General features: G+C 43.6%; 1 protein-coding gene and 1 long non-coding RNA gene across 7 annotated transcripts in view; one reads left to right on the top strand and one right to left on the bottom strand.

Moving 5' to 3' along the window:
• The window catches only part of GSE1 (Gse1 coiled-coil protein), a 613,039-nt gene that overhangs the window by 80,510 nt on the left and 516,892 nt on the right, over positions 1 to 15,637 (top strand). The gene's annotated exons all lie outside the window — the stretch shown is intronic.
• Positions 8,888 to 15,637, bottom strand: part of LOC141498648 (uncharacterized) — a 31,291-nt gene continuing 24,541 nt past the window's right edge. The window contains exons 4-6 of one of the 2 annotated variants that reach the window (XR_012471696.1): positions 14,456 to 14,547; positions 13,457 to 13,552; positions 8,888 to 9,234 (exon numbers count right to left, since the gene is read on the bottom strand). This is a non-coding gene — a long non-coding RNA (uncharacterized LOC141498648). Of the gene's footprint in view, positions 9,235 to 13,456; positions 14,548 to 15,637 lie in introns of both variants that reach the window. The other variant, XR_012471695.1, reaches the window with a different exon arrangement.

The following is a 15,637-nucleotide window of genomic DNA, read 5'->3' as shown; positions in this document are numbered from 1 at the left end:
GGAGATATTTTGAAGGCTGAAATTTAGAGCCTAGACCCATAATAGTTGTTCACGTGGGATTTCCCCCCATTGGACATGGGCTCTTTTGAATAGGAGTCTGTCTTTTACCTTTCTTTTCATACCTTACATTAGTGCAGTATCTGACATTATAAATGATAGTTGGCATGACATAAGCTTTAGGTTTTACAAAGTACTTTGCCTCCATTATCTCATAGGACAGCTACTCTAAAAGTAGATATAATTGGGTTTTATTATCCCCACTTCACAAGGGGGAAAATGAGGCTCAGGAAATTGAAGTTGTTTATACTTGTCATGCAACTAGTAAGTAATAAAGGCAGGATTTGAAAACAGTTTTTTTTTTTTCCCTCCCAAATCCAACACTCTCTCTACTACAACAGGAAGCCACCTTTCAAAGGTTTGGAACATGGTTGCTTAAATTATCTCATTTGATTATCAGAACAACCCTGTGAGGCAGATATTACCCCATTTTCTGAATGAAGCAACTGAGATCCATGAGTGACCCCCCCCCAGGTCACATAGCTTGGCAAGTACCAAGATTGGCATCCTAGTTGGTGTTTTTTGCACTTATTATAATATCTTGACTTGCTCATGAATTGGGTTTAAATGAGGCCAAGGTAGCAAAAAAGTCAGTGACCTCGTTTTCTTCTCCTGAGTCATTGGAGTCTGGTGGATGGACAAAAGTCAGGACTCAAGTGGCGATGGCCCAGGATGCTGTGGATGACCATGGCATTTTTGCTATCTAACCAAGCTCTAATCATTCCACAATGCCTGCTTCAGCTGCTTTTATATTCATTGGAACAAATTGTTCTTATCCTCCCCATTCCACCAGGGGAAGTCTTCACAAGCTTGGGAAAGACACCCCTCTAAATCACTGATGGGTTTGAGGCCTGTCAGCTACCCTCAACCTGGTTTAGCCTGTCTGCCAAGATGGTTTTACCAGGGTGTGGCCCACTGTGCATGCTACAGCTTCTTGGAGTCTCAGGTGAGGAGTTGGGTGAAGGTGAACACCAAAGGGCTTGATAGGTCTCACACCAGAGTGACTCTAAATGCAGTAAAAATAATGACTTGGAAAAAGAAAAGAAAAACATACCTTTCTCTATGGGTGGTTTCCTTCCACAGGTTTCACTCAAGCAGTGGTTTCCATTTGGCTCCAACTGGGAAAGAGTTAATCTGAAATTGCCCAAATAAGTATTTCTCCATTTGGGTCGTGTTCTTCTTCTTTTAAATTATAGGTTATCAGCTGTAAAATCACAGGCTCCAGCTTCTGTGGAAAAAAAAGAAAATATGTCTGGGAAACTTTAAATATGGAAATGGAGAAAACCAGCCTCTGCCAGAAATGTAGTGGGCTGTGGCCCCTTTGATACCAGAGTCAGAGAGTTTGTGCCCTGCCTAGAAGGATCCAGCTGAAGTACCACCTTGGGTATCTCCCCCTTCCAGCATCATCAATAGAGTCCAAAGTCCCACACTACCTTGGGTCACATTACCATATCACATTTCTTCTGTATAGCTTAAGTTGGATGTCCCCCAAAGTGCAGTTTTTTTGTTCTTTGAAATTAAGAATTCTTTCCTATTCTTTCATATTTGTCTCCCTAGCACAATTACAGTGGCTGACACATAGTAGGCACTTAAAGAATCCTTACTGATTTTTCCCATTAATGAGATTATTAATCTAATAATATTGATAATAATTCAATAATATGGATCTTGTTTATAATAATTAACAGTGATATAATTATATTTGTCATATTATTAATAATAGCTAACATTAATGAAGCACTTTAAGGTTTGCAAAGTACTTTTTCTAAATTATTTCATTTGATGGAGTAATTGATAGAGAAGATAAATTGGGTAGTAGGCACATGCAGTCCACCCTAGGGAGAGCCTTAGAAAGACCCTCCCATTTTACTACAAAAAGAATTTATTCCCCCAAATCCTGTTTCCTGTTTTATCCTTCAGTTTTGAAAAAGGCTACAACACTGGGGAGGTGATGCCATGACAAGTACATGGATTAGATTTGAGTGAGGGGGTGCTGTGCTAAGTCATGATGATGATGATGATTACGGTGATGTTGATAGTGATGACGAAAGTGATGATGGTGATGGTGGTGGTAATGATGATGATGATGTTGAAAATGAAGAAGGTGATATGATGATGGTGGTAGTGGTAATGATAATAATGTTACTGCTACTGATGATGATGATGATGATGATGATTATAGGAACAGCTTGGTGTTTTGTTATGATAGTTTGTCTTTTAAGCAAACACTGAATGTGTCATTATCTCCATTTTATAGCTAAGGAAACTGAGATCTCTAGAGGTCAACTGACCTGCCCAAAGTTCTATCAATAGTAGCTATAACAAAGCCATGAATCAAACTGAACTCTTAATTCTGAAGCCCCTTCTTTTTTTACTCTCATATTTAGGGGCCTGAAGTCATTAGTTATTTGAGGGATCTTTGGTTACAAATGCCAAATGACATATAAATAATCAAAACAACTTCAAAGTTGAAAAGGACCCAGAATATCAGAGCTGGAAGGAACTTTAGGACACAGAATGTCAGAGCTGGTAAGGACCTTAGTAACACAGAATGTCAGAGCTGGGAGGGACCTTAGAACACAGATTGCCAGTTAGGATAGATTTTGGAACACGAGGAATTTCAAAGGTGGAGAAATGTCCAGAATGTCAGCTAAGTCAGGCTAAGACTTGATCTCAGTTATATCATTTCATCACTTAAAATTACTTCATTTTCTCAGTTTTTGTTATGTTAGAAAAGGAGACACAGAGCATTACATAAAGGGTCTGATTTTTAAAGTGATGGTTCATTGAATGAAGCAATCAGTCAATCTAGTCCAACCTCCATGTTTTTTAGATGAAAATTTTCAGTTAGTCCTTGGCAGAGCTAGGACTAGACTGTGAGTCTCCTGAATGTTTGGCTCATGCTCTTTCCACCACATCATCATGCCTTGATGCCTCTACAGTCTAACCACTGGCATCAGCCTCAGGCAGAAATCAATCAATCAACAACTTATTTATTAAATGTCTCTTATGTGCCAGCATTCTGCTAAGTCTGAGAAAAGAAAGCAAGGCACAAACCTGCCCTCACAGAGCTTGCATTCTAACAAGGAAGAGAGCATGTAAATAATCACATGTATTCAAGACATGGTTAGAAGAAATAGAATGCAATTTGGAGAGGATAGAGTTGGGCAGGAGACTGGGAAAGGAATCCTACAGGAAAATGCAACTTGAATCCCCAAGGAAATAAGGGAAACCGAGACAGGGGTGAGAAGGTAGAGCATTCCAGACTTGAGGTTAACCCATGCACAGGCTTGGAGATAGGAGATAGATAGTTATGATTTTACATTTGCAGATACCATATCAGGAAGGAGGAGGCTGAGGTGAGCCCGAGATTCAGATTTCCAATCCACATTGATCAAGCAAGATCAATCTGGGTTAAATAGCATCTTCCTTCCCTGGTGCTGATTTGGCCCCAACATGATGATTCCCCATTGGTGAGATGGAGTCAGTTGAGGAGTGGTGAAAAAGGAGATTGGGTTGGATTCCTCTGGAGCCACCACTCCAATGTAACCAGAAGAAGGCTAGAAGTTTGGGTAAACTTTCTAACTGGCAGTATTGTCTTCACTGAGAAAGATCTTCCAGTGATTAAAAACAACAACCTTTTCCTAGTTGTAACTTTTCAACATTAAATTACCAAGACAGTCTTTCTCCTTGCTTGTTGAGACATGAGAACAGTGGTACTAGTTAGAGTTTGTTTGTTTTGGACCTGGCAAGCTGAGTGATTCCAAATGGAAAGAACCCTCCTAAGTACTTGGAGGGCCAATTTTCAGGCCTATGACATATATTCTATTAACTCTGGCCATTCAGAGGATGAGGAGTCTGTGGAAAGGGTCATTGTTGAAGGGGCTTCTGGGATGATTAGATCCAGATGGACATTATCTGGAAAGGACTTCTAGAACAGGGTGAATCCAGACTTGCATTTAGAAAGGGGAGAGTGAATCTATGGCAAAGGAGAGAGCATTCCAGGTAGAGGAAAAGGACATATGGCAGAGCTGAATGTAGGTAGTCTGTGAGGCATAGGCTGAAATCTGGTTGAATGGCTAATGGCCATTGAAAGTTGGGCCCACTGGGTAATCCCTGCATTGGGCTTACCTGGATGGTGCAGAGCTGAATAGGTAAGACTGGACAGAGTTCATTGAGGCTTCTGCCTCATGACCTTGCATGCGGGACTTCTGGAAAGGAGGAAGGAAATGGCTGCAAGGGAGATCATCTGTGGAAAAAAGAGATTGTGGGGAGAGATGTTTCTATTTGGTTGTAGAGCAAAAATGTCGACTTCTGGCTAGAATGTCCTTCATTTGAGAGGAGTGGGAAGACCACAAAGAACAATCTTCTTTTATACAGACAGTAGGCAAGGTATAGTGCTCAAGGAGTGGTTAAATGAATGGAAAAGCATTTATTGAGCATCTACTATAGGCCAGGCTCTGTGATAGGTCCTGAGGATACAAATATAAAAGTGTATATATATACCTTTTATAACCTCAGAGAGCTTACATTCTAATAGTGACAGCACATAGATGGGGAGGGGTTACCAGGAAAGGGAGTTTTTGCACTTGGACAGCATAGGGATTGTGGAGCATAATATTCTCCTAGATATATAACCCTGGCCAGGTTATTTGTCTTCTCTGGATCTCAGTTTCCTCATCAGTAAAATGAGATTGGACTAAATGGTCTCTAAAGTTCTTTCCAATTCTAAATTGATGATCCTATTTAATGGAACCTAGGAAAAAGGACAGGGTGGAAGGATGTTTGAAATAAGGAAAGGAGATGTCAATAATTTTTGAGAATGCTTGGTTTTATTTCTCATTTCATTGTTAATGTAGGGCAGGGTCATGGGTTACCCAGGGGTAATCCCCTCCCCTGCTCTTCACTCAGGTTGGAGAGATGCTTCAACATAAAGATTATCCATCAACTAATATTGAAAGTGCTTGCTTCCTGGCTCTGTGATTGGAGAGATGATCAGTATGAGAGAGGTTGTGAAAGTATAATTAACAAGGACTTAGCCACGGGTTTAAATATGGAAAGTGATTGAGATGAAGAGTTTAAGGATGGCCCCAAGGTTGTAATTTTGTGTGAGAGGAAGAATGATGGTTCCCCCAACACCAATAGAGAAATTTGGAAGAGGGATGGGGTGGAATATAATGAGTTTTACTGAGCTTGAGGCTACCCATGGGACATCCAGGTAGAGATTACAAATGCTCAGTAGGCAAGTGGTGATGAGAGACCAGAGTTCAGAAGATTAGAATCAAGAAAATTATATGATTTCAACCAAAGTCCCTTCTGACTCCAAATCTAATGGTTTTTCCAGTATTCTGAATTGCCTGAATGAATGATTCTGATGATGGTTAAGTCTTGTTATATAGGTAATGTCCCAGAAAACAACCTTTTCCTATAATTCACTTCTCCTTTCCAAACTGAAAGAATTCCTTGAAAGGTTGACTGATATAATAGAAAGTGGAATGGATTCAAATTCAAGAGATCTGGATTCAAGTCTTAAATCTGGCCTCTGACATGTCATTTCATTTCTCTCTTTGTTGTTCAATTCTTTTCAGTGGTGTTCATCACTTTATGATTCATTTCTCTCTGCTGTTCAGTTTGTTTCAGTCATATCTGACTGTGGCCCCATTTGGTGTTTTCTTGGCAAACTGGAGTGGTTTGCTATTTCGTTCTCCAGCTCATTTCCCAGATGGGAAAATTGAGGCAAATTTCCCAGGGTCAACAGCTAATAAGTATCTGAGACCCTATTTTAACTCAAGAAGATGGGTCTTCCTGATTCCAATCCCAAGAATCTATCCTCTACCACCTAGTTGCCCCTCTGGGATAGGTGACTTGAATTCAAAGGCTACTTCAATCACCTGATAGCTGCGTGATCAGGACAAGTCCCTTGACTTCCCTCTGCCTCAGTTTCCTCATCTATAGAATGAAAACAGTAATAGCACCTAGCTCATTGTTGAGAGGCTAACTTATGGAAAGTGCTTTCTAAATCTTAAATGCTACCTATTATTACCCTTTGTGACTAGCTAGTCCTGAGCCAGATACATAATAAGCCCTTAATACATGAATTGAATGGAATATGATTGGTGGCCTCAACCCACAGAAAAGAACCCCTTTTTTGCTGGAATGGGAAGGAAGGCTTTGAGGAGGACTCTCCAGGGGTGCAGAGAGCTCCTGCTCCTTAGCCAAGGCTCTGGTGCATTCTATCCCCAATTCTCTCAGCTCTTTTCAAAAAGCCTCGCTCCACAGGCCCCTGGGGGAGGGCCTGGAAATATCAGTGGCCTGGGTTGAGGCCCTCATTTGGGCCCATTATCCCCCGAGACTGGCCAACCTTCCCTCAGGTCTCTTTTGTACAGCACTTCCGGGCTGGCTGGGAGCTGCTCTGAGCCTGGGACTAATGAGTGACTCACGCCTCCCCACTGCCATTAATTGCAGATGGGAGAATGACGGCTGAGCTCCGATAAAGTCCCAGCAGGAACTGAAGGGTTAGGCAGTTTCTCCAACAAAAGAAAACAGGAGGAGGCCTTTTCACTGCAGCCTAAACACTCCAAAGGCCTTTCATTTTCTGTGCAGACTTGCAAGCCTATTCAAAGGGAGAGAGGGGAGAAAAACCACCTAGGTAACATGGAGGCGAACAACAGTCTCAGAAAATGAGTGGTGGGCGGCTCCTTGCCTTTCTGCGAGCACCCCGGGCCTGGGTCCAGTTTTTCAAAAAGAAAAAAAACTCTAAACTATCCCTCTGTTCAAAATAAGAAGCTGCCAGGAGCTTGGGCCCTGCAAGGTCTGGATAGGAGGGCCAGGGGTTGGGGGGGGAAGGGTCTGGAAAGGGGAAGCTTAGTATTGGACCCTAGTGATTCTCTAACAGTCCATCCCAAGTTTAGGGCCTCCAGTTTATTAACCCTTAGAGGAAACATGGCTGGTGCCTTGCTAGGAGAGCTGATCGTGGTGAAGTCTTGAATAGGTTCATATCTGGGTGGACTGGGAAAAGATGGTAGGGTTGGCATCAGAGGACATGAATGGATGGATGAATGAATGAAAAAACATGTATTAAAGGCATCCCATGTACAAAACCTTGTGCTAAGTGCTGAGGATAGCAGCAGAAACATAAGCCAGTCCTTGTTCCCAAGGAGTTTACATTTTGAGAAAGGAGACAATACATATGGAAGATTTCAGCTGCAAGTCAGATAGAAAGTCCTGAAGGGGCAAAGCAGATGGCAATGCAATGCCTCTTCCTAAATGTCATTTTCCCTGATAAAATCCTATCAATTTCTGATGAGGAACCATTTGATGGTGTCAAGGATATTGTCAGACAAGAAGACTTCTCTCTGGGTCTTCAGTAGCTGTAGCCCTTCCCCAGATGCTTCCCAGAATCACGGGGAAGGACTTCCAGCCCTACTATTCCCAAGACTCTTAGGTTCAGGGTCCTGGCTGTCCCCATCAGCATTGGACAAGGAGATGCTAGGTTAACTTGTCTGGTATGTGCTGCCTCCTGTCCTTCCCTGAGGCTGTCTTGTTTGCTACTTCAGCTTAGTTGGTTTGTCTGCTCTATATGTGACGGTTGGCAGCTGGTTGGGATGGTTTCCCCTTTCTCCATAGGAGCTGCTTCCCTAGATGAGGGCTGAACCCTGAGCAAGACAATGATCGGGGAGGTGCTGCCACTCCCAGGGTTCTTCTGCCTACTTGCCTGCTGTGGTCAGCAATAGCTGCTGATGGTGGAAAGGAAGATGGGCCCCTTCTCCACAATATCTACCACTTACTACCCTTTGAATTGGGGGAAAGGATTTCCTCTCTGGGTCTCAACTTCTTCTGCTTTAAAATGACCGTACTGGACTTGAGTCCAATAATCATTTATAATTACTAATGTTTTATATAAGGTGTTCAGGTTTATAACCATTCTACATATGTTATCTTATTCTATCATACAACATCCCTGGGAATATCTCCATATTACAGATGAGGAAACTGAGGCAGACGGATTTGTATTAAGACTTTCCTTTCTTTAAACCTAATTAACTCTCTCTCTCTCTCTCTCTCTCTCTCTCTCCTCTCTCTCTCTCTCTCTCTCTCTCTCTCTCTCCCTCCCTCCCTCCCGCTCTGGCAAGGGAGTGGGTTTGCCCAAGGTGACACGGCTAAGTAAATACTAAGTGTCTGAGGCCAGATTTGAACTCAGTTTCTCCTGACTCCAGGGCCAGTACTCTATCCATTTCACCAATAAGCTGCAATTATTATGACTATTTGCAGTTTAGCATGATTAGATGCAATTAATCTGACAACACAAAGACAAAACTAGAATATAATTCTGTTCTCAAGTAGCTCACTGTCTACTGAAATAACTCTCCAAAGCTCCTTTCAGTTTGTTATTGTTCATCCTTCATTCCTGAAGAGGACCAACCTGTGTGTGACTTGTGAGTGAATTGGGTTTAAGTGAGGCAGAGCTGCAGTGTCATCAGCCTCACTCTTTCCTCCAGTCACTGGGGTCCGGTGGCAGAACAAGAATCAAGATGACCGGCAATGGTCCCTCTAGCTTGAAGTCTAAAATAGCTAACCCCAAAGACTTCTCCCTACCAATTCTATTTGTCTATCCTCTATCACCTATCTTCTAATCTATTGTCTACCTTCTGTAATCTTTCTATATAGATTTCTATCTATTTCCTATCTATATTTCTTTTTATATATCTTCATCATCTTTCTACCAACCTATCTACATGTGTATTGGTGTATACACGCAGAAATGACAACTGCTATTGTTACTTTCGGATACTGATCCAGGAGACCTGAGTTCTAGTTCAGTCACTGGCAGTAATAATAATAATAGTAGCAAGAACAAAAACTGATAATGACAGCTAGCATTTCTGTTGCACATTATCCGTGTCTTCTCATTTGCTCCTCACGGCTCTCTGAGAGGGTGGTGCTATTACTGTCCTTATTTTACAAATTGAGGAAACTGAGGCGGAAAGGCTGTCTTCCTTGCTCAGTGCCATGAAGCCTGTAGGTTTCTGAGGGAAGTGACCGAGTCCAGGTTTTCCAGTTCTAGACTTGGTCAGGACCTGGGATTTCATCAAGGCAGGGAGCTCCTCATGAAGAAGCCCTTCACCGGTGCAGATCCACAAATGATCTTCAGATTAGGGCTTTGAGGGGATGTGAGTCCTTGAGAGGCAAAAAGCCAGTTTGTATCAGAAGTCAGGCTTGAACTCCCATGACTATGAGGACAGCTTTCTGTACCCAATTACCAATCTCTCCCTAGTCCTGTTCTACTAATGGGGAAGCTGAAGGTCTGAGAAGGTCGCTTGCCCAACAACTTGTTGTTCTGGCCCTTTTTGGTTGTTTCTGACTCTTCCTAACCCCATTTGGGATTCTCTTTAGTGGAGATACTGGAAGGGTTCCCAATTTCCACTCCAGGTCATTTGATAGATGAGGAAACTGAGGCAAACAGGGTGGAGTGACTTGCCAAAGGTCACACAGCTACTAAGCGTCTGAGGTCAGATTTAAACGCAGGAAGATGAATCTCCCTGACTCCAGGGCCAGTTACACCTCACAGCTAAGCAGGAATAGTTAAAGATTTTGAATCTAGGTTTTTTTTTTTAACTTCAACTCTGTCATTCACTACATGAAAAATGCTGGGAGCTTTTCAATTGTGATTTCAGATTCAATCTATTAAAAAATTGAAGGAGTGTCCTAGTAAGTAACTGAGGCAGGTCCTCAAACCTAACATTTAAACCATTGAAGCACCTACTGACAATTGCTATGACTATTTTGAGTCCCTGGAGCATCCTTCCCAGAGACCAGAGGTGCAGTTTAGATGCTTATGTAGCTGAGGCCACTAGAGGAAGCAGAATCTCCTAAACAGCTGTGAGGCTGAGCAATGTCCCTTATTCTTCCAGAAATGAGAATCCTTGCCTCATCTTCTGAACTCTCTGGCACCCTTTATCTCAGATTCCTTTAAGGATCAGATTTCCTAGGTTAAATACCTAAAGGCCTGGTAGAGAGAGTCTCATGCCCCCTGCTGGCGGTAGAAAACAAGGCATCGAATTTAGAACTGAGGAGGACCTTAGAGGTATCCCACTTCAACATCCTTTTGATATTAATGAATTGATGGAAGCCCAGAGAGAAGAAATGACTTGTTGTCAATGCCACGTCTGTGGAGTAGAGCACCTGGGAGAACCCCAACACCTGCTTCTGAATCTACAGTTCTTTGCATTTCTATGCCACCTTATTCCCCTGCTGTCAGTGCTCTGTGTGGAAAACTGCGTGGAGGACTGACTGAAGGAGAGGGGGGTCAGGGACAATGCTGGTTATGATGGGAGGAGCGGCAGCAGCAGCAGCAGCAGCAGCAGCAGCAGCAGCAGCAGTAGTATTAGTAGTAGTAGTAGTAGTAGCAATAGCAGTCAAAGAAGAAGGAGAAGGAGGAGGAGGAGCAGCAGTAACAGTGGCAGCACTTGTAGTAGTGATGGAGGTAGTAGCAATAGCAATAGCAAAAGAAGAAGGAGGAAGAAGAAGAAGAAGAAGAAGAAGAAAAGAAAGAAGAAAAAGAAGGAGGAGGAGGAGGAGGAGAAGGATGAAGCTCAGTAACAGTGGCAGCAGTTGTAGTAGTGATGGAGGTGGTAGTAGTAGTAGCAATAGCAGAAGGAGGAGGAGGAGGAGGAGGAAGAAGAAGAAGAAGAAGAAGAAGAAGAAGAAAAGAAAGAAGAAAAAGAAGGAGGAGGAGGAGGAGGAGAAGGAGAAGCCTCAGTAACAGTGGCAGCAGTTGTAGTAGTGATGGAGGTGGTAGTAGTAGTAGCAATAGCAGAAGGAGGAGGAGGAGGAGGAGGAAGAAGAAGAAGAAGAAGAAGAAGAAGAAGAAGAAGAAGAAGAAGAAGAAAAGAAAGAAGAAAAAGGAGGAGGAGGAGGAGAAGAAGAAGCCTCAGTAACAGTGGCAGCAGTTGTAGTAGTGATGGAGGTGGTAGTAGTAGTAGTAGTAGTAGTAGTAGTAGTAGCAGCAGCAGCAACAACAGCAGCAAGCAGTAGTAACATGTCTACTGTGTATTATGGCTTGTTTCATACGGTAGACTTTTATTTTTGTCCTTTTACAGGAGAATAAATATAAAAGGTAAAAATGGTTTCCCCAAGGTACAGATGGTAGGGGTGGGTAGGGTGATTGAGGTGATCAGGTTTTGGAACACAGCTGCTTCAGACGACAAACTCAGATGATAAGATGGGATGAGAGCAATGATAATGAAAAAAAAAGAGAGCTCTCAGTAAACCTATATTGAAAGCTATAAGTAGAAAGTGTGTGTGTGTGTGTGTGTGTGTGTGTGTGTGTGTGTGTGTGTACAGAGGGAAACGGAGAGATTCAGAGAGAGATGACACAAAGTAATTAGGAGAGCATAGGATTGGTTCACATGTTGTCTACCTCTCTGGAAGGTAATTCCTTGAGAGTAGGGATTGTTTAGGGTGTTGGGGGAGATGGGCCCAGACAAGCCCTGTGGTTGGCAGATGGGTGATTAATAAATGCTTGTTTATTGATTACTGGAAAGAGATTTAGTTCAAAGGGTCAGTGGAATAGCTCACTTCCTTGGCTTTTTTTTTTTGTTTTCTCTGCCCAAATGAGGGTGGGGGTGCTGTCCAGAGGGCTCCCTCTTCTTGCCCCTGCCCCTTTCTTCCTGTTTGGGGCTGACCTCTGCAGGCAGAATGAAGAGCTCTGAACAGTAAAGGCAGGGGGCCGGAGTGGGCTTGGAATGGGCCTTTGAACATATTGCCTCCCTGGCTTCCCTAAGTTAGACAAAATCCCACCATCTGCAAGAAGCCTTTCCCCCATTTCCCTTCATGCTAATGCTTTCCCTCTTGTTTATCTCCAAATTATCCTGCAGCTAGTCTGTTTGTTCCTGCTTGTTTGCATGTGGCCTCCTCTATTAAACTGTGAGCTCCTTGCCTGGGCTTGGTGCGCCCCGGCATCTCTTGGAAACTTGAATAAGCTTGTTGCTTGATCGATCATCACTTGATCTTTAAAACCAGGGGATGGGGACTCCAAGTCCTTTCCACCTCTGATGCTTCATTTCTTAGAAGGACCTAGAGCCCAAGGACTGAGCAAAGAAAGACACCCCCTCCCGGCCCCCTCTTTCTCTTCCTTGGAAAGGATTCGGGCTAGCCCTGGATGGAGTTTCCCCAATGGAGTTGGACGGGTGGAGAGAGAACCCCCTCATTTCTCTCACTAAGGCATTTCCTAAGAGTGGCAGGCGAGACCTGGCATAACTAGCTCAGATGGGGAACGTTAGGGGCTCAACCAAGTCTCCCAGCTAGAGAGGGGAGGGAGAAGCCTAGGATGTGAGCCAAAGCTCATTAAGAATTCCCTTTCAGATGGGGATTAGGAGGGAGCCAGCTAGCTTGAGTCCTTGGGTTCGGTTATTAAAGAGACCAGGTAAGGTAAACACCAGCCTCTTCCTTTAAAAGCCACACCTGCTAATTAGAGGCCAAGTAACTCATTAAAAACAAAGGCACCAGGGAATGCCTGCGAGGGAGGAAAGCTGGAGGGGTTGTGCAGTGAGGAAGGGGAGGGGAGGGGAGGGGGAGCATATGGATGTATGCCTGCCTGCCTGCCTGGATACTTGAAAAGGGATGATGAATGGGGCTGGTCTCTTTCAGCCATAGTGGTTTAGGGGATAATCAGCATTTTTCCAGTGAAGAGCAGCCTACAATCCTGGCGTCTTAGCAACTTCAGTGTCATGGAAAAGAGGTCTGCCTGGGGAGTCAGAAGGAGCCCTGCCCTCGCAGAACTAACCACTAGGTTTGATTTAATCATCTGTGAAAAGCTCTGTGGGGTAAGGAAACAGCCTGAGCTAATGGCAATGAACTTGGATTCAACTTCGCATTGGAAGGGTGCTCAGAAATTGTCCAGTCCTGTCCCTTCTTTTTAACAGATGATGAAGAGACCTGTCCAAGGTCCCACCAAGAAATCAAATTGACTCAGCCAAGCTTTGAACCCAAACCAGAGCTCTTACCCAAGCCCACACTCCCTTTTGGCAGGCCAGGAACACTACCCCAGTTCTGCTGGTTCCATTGTGACCTTGGGCAAGCTGCCTGACCTCCCCTGCCTCAGTTTCCTTCTCCATAAAATGAAGGAATTGGACTCGGTATACATTTCTTTCTCTTCCACTTCTCAATTCAATAATCCTATGACTTGCAGAAGAGACCTTTTAAAATTTTTTTGTGACCTTGGACAAGCTGCTTGACCTCCCTCTGCCTTAGTTTCCTTCTCTGTAAAATGAAGGATTTGGACTAGAGGTACATTTGATTCCCTTCCAGTTCTCCATCCAGTAATCCTATGACTTGCATAAGGGGCCTTTTGAAATTCCTTGTGGTTTTTAAGGGGGCCTGTTTTAAATCAGCCACTTACTCGGTCTATTCCGTAGTCCCTCCTCACTTTGAGGGTCTAATTTCCTGAGCAGGTATTTGGTTCATGGGGATCAGTGGGATTTGCAGTCTTTTGTAGCTGGATAGGAGATATTTAAGAATTAACACAACAGCCCTGGTAGATGAGTCAGTGTAAGAGACTGACGGTCTTTCTAGGTTCTGCCTTCACTCAGGAGAGGCTGCTTCCTTATACCTCTCACTGTTTAACATTTCTCCATTATCTGCCTCACATTGTCTGTTTCCAGTGTTCTAGCAATTCCAAACTAGGTGTCTTCTCCTTGGGGGCAGGTCCTGGGTTTTATTCCATTTATTCCCCTACAAAAATCATTCCCTTGGCCTCCTTGGGTCAAGCCAAGCTGGGGATAAGAGCACAAAAACCACATCTGTCTCTGGTCTCAAGGAGCTTGCTTCTCTGATGGTCAATGTGGGGACTACACAGAACTATACCTAGAGCAGAATCTAGATCCCCTGCTACCCCCCAGCTCTGACTCCATCCCTGTGCCCCAGCCCCAATCTTCAGGGATTGGTAACTGGTAACCATTAAACTAGTATACCCTTCTTTCTGGGTATTTTTGCTCTCTTCAAGGTCCCTTGCTACTGACTTCCCCCCAGGGCTTGAGGGGGTATGGGCAACAGTCCCTGGGGATGGACCACTCCCTTTCCTGATAGACTTCCTGACTTGGAAACAAGCCTTCCAATTCCTTTCCTGATTTTCTTCGAAGCCTGGGGACCTTTATCACATCTTTCCTTTGGAGGTGTTATTGGGACTACTTACTGAGAGGAATTTCTACCTCCCTTGGGATACCTTGGAGATAGAGCAGATCCCTGCCCCTCCTCAAATTCTTTCATTCCCCAGGTTTGTGCCTTACTCTCCCCAATTGAATCAGCCCAGGGATTCAAAGTTATAATTAGGTATATACCCATACCCACTTGTGCCTTAGAGATGTTTCAGGGAACATGATAGATATTAAATGGCTACAACCTGAATCAAGACTGCATCACATCAGAAATTCTACTGCTAGACTGGGCCTTGGACGTCATATAGCCCCAACCTCTTGTTTTCTGGAAACAGATCTAAGGAAAAAAAAGAAAATGACTTAGTCAAGGTCACATAGGTCATCCTTAGCATTGCTTTCTTGTCTCTTTTCCTCCCATTGCTGAGCTTTGACCCAGCTAATGGCAACCAGAGAATGCCTTTTTCCCTAAAGATTATTTTGTCTTTATTTAATATGGATTCTTCATCCTGTGCATTTCAGGGTCAGGTAAAGGGTCATCTATGCATATCATCTCACCTGAAGCCTTTTTTTTTATAAGCTTGTTAGACCTTTTGGGGACTCCAGATGAAAGAGATTGTGGGTAGGTTATTCACTTTTATGATGACCATGATTATGCCTGTAATGTTTTCTGACCCCCAGAATGGGAATGACTGGTGTATCATGGGAATACCCACCTGGGCCAGAAGCCATCTATAGGAAGGAGGAGTCACACACTGTATTCAACAGCTCATTAAGTAAACAAGTATTTCTTAAATACCCAGGACAGTATCTACCAGGAGGGTGAGCTGAAGCCAGCTCTTCCCAGCTCTTCACCCTAAGCACTGGGGATATTATCCCCGTATAATAAAATAATCGATAATAATAATACTAAAAACAGTCCCAGCCCTCTTGGAACTGGTGGAGGAAGGGGGGAGAGAGGAAGGAGACAATATTTACATAAATAAGTAAATACAAATTAAATGCAAAGTAAGCCCCATGTCATTTGGAGAGGAGAGGTATAAGAGTGCTCAAGATTGAGATAGGCAAGAAGTAGGAAGTAGTCCTAGAGCTGAGTCTTGATGGTTCAAGAAAAGAGGGAGGAATAGGATTCTAGGCATAGGAAGTCTACAAAGATACCTGGAGATGAGAGATGGAATATTGTTTGTGGGGAAGAGTCAGAAGGCAAGGTTGGTTGCATGAGGGGAAGTACCCTGAAGCTAAAGTGGAAACATAAGTTGGAGCCAGATCTGTGTTTATCCAGGAGTCAAAAGGGGGAGCTACTGAAAAGCTCGTTCTTTGGCGAGTCTGGAAAGTTTAGAACTCTGGTCAGGGCCGTCACCCTGAGTACAAGGCACATATATTTCAATGTAGGTATTTTCTTTCCCAACACACGTCTCATGTCCTCTCCT

This window comes from Macrotis lagotis, chromosome 1, assembly GCF_037893015.1.
Source record: "Macrotis lagotis isolate mMagLag1 chromosome 1, bilby.v1.9.chrom.fasta, whole genome shotgun sequence".
In the NCBI taxonomy this organism is placed as follows: domain Eukaryota; kingdom Metazoa; phylum Chordata; class Mammalia; order Peramelemorphia; family Peramelidae; genus Macrotis; species Macrotis lagotis.
The sequence above is the reverse complement of the archived record's forward strand: the minus strand, read 5'-3'. Positions and strand labels throughout refer to the sequence as shown.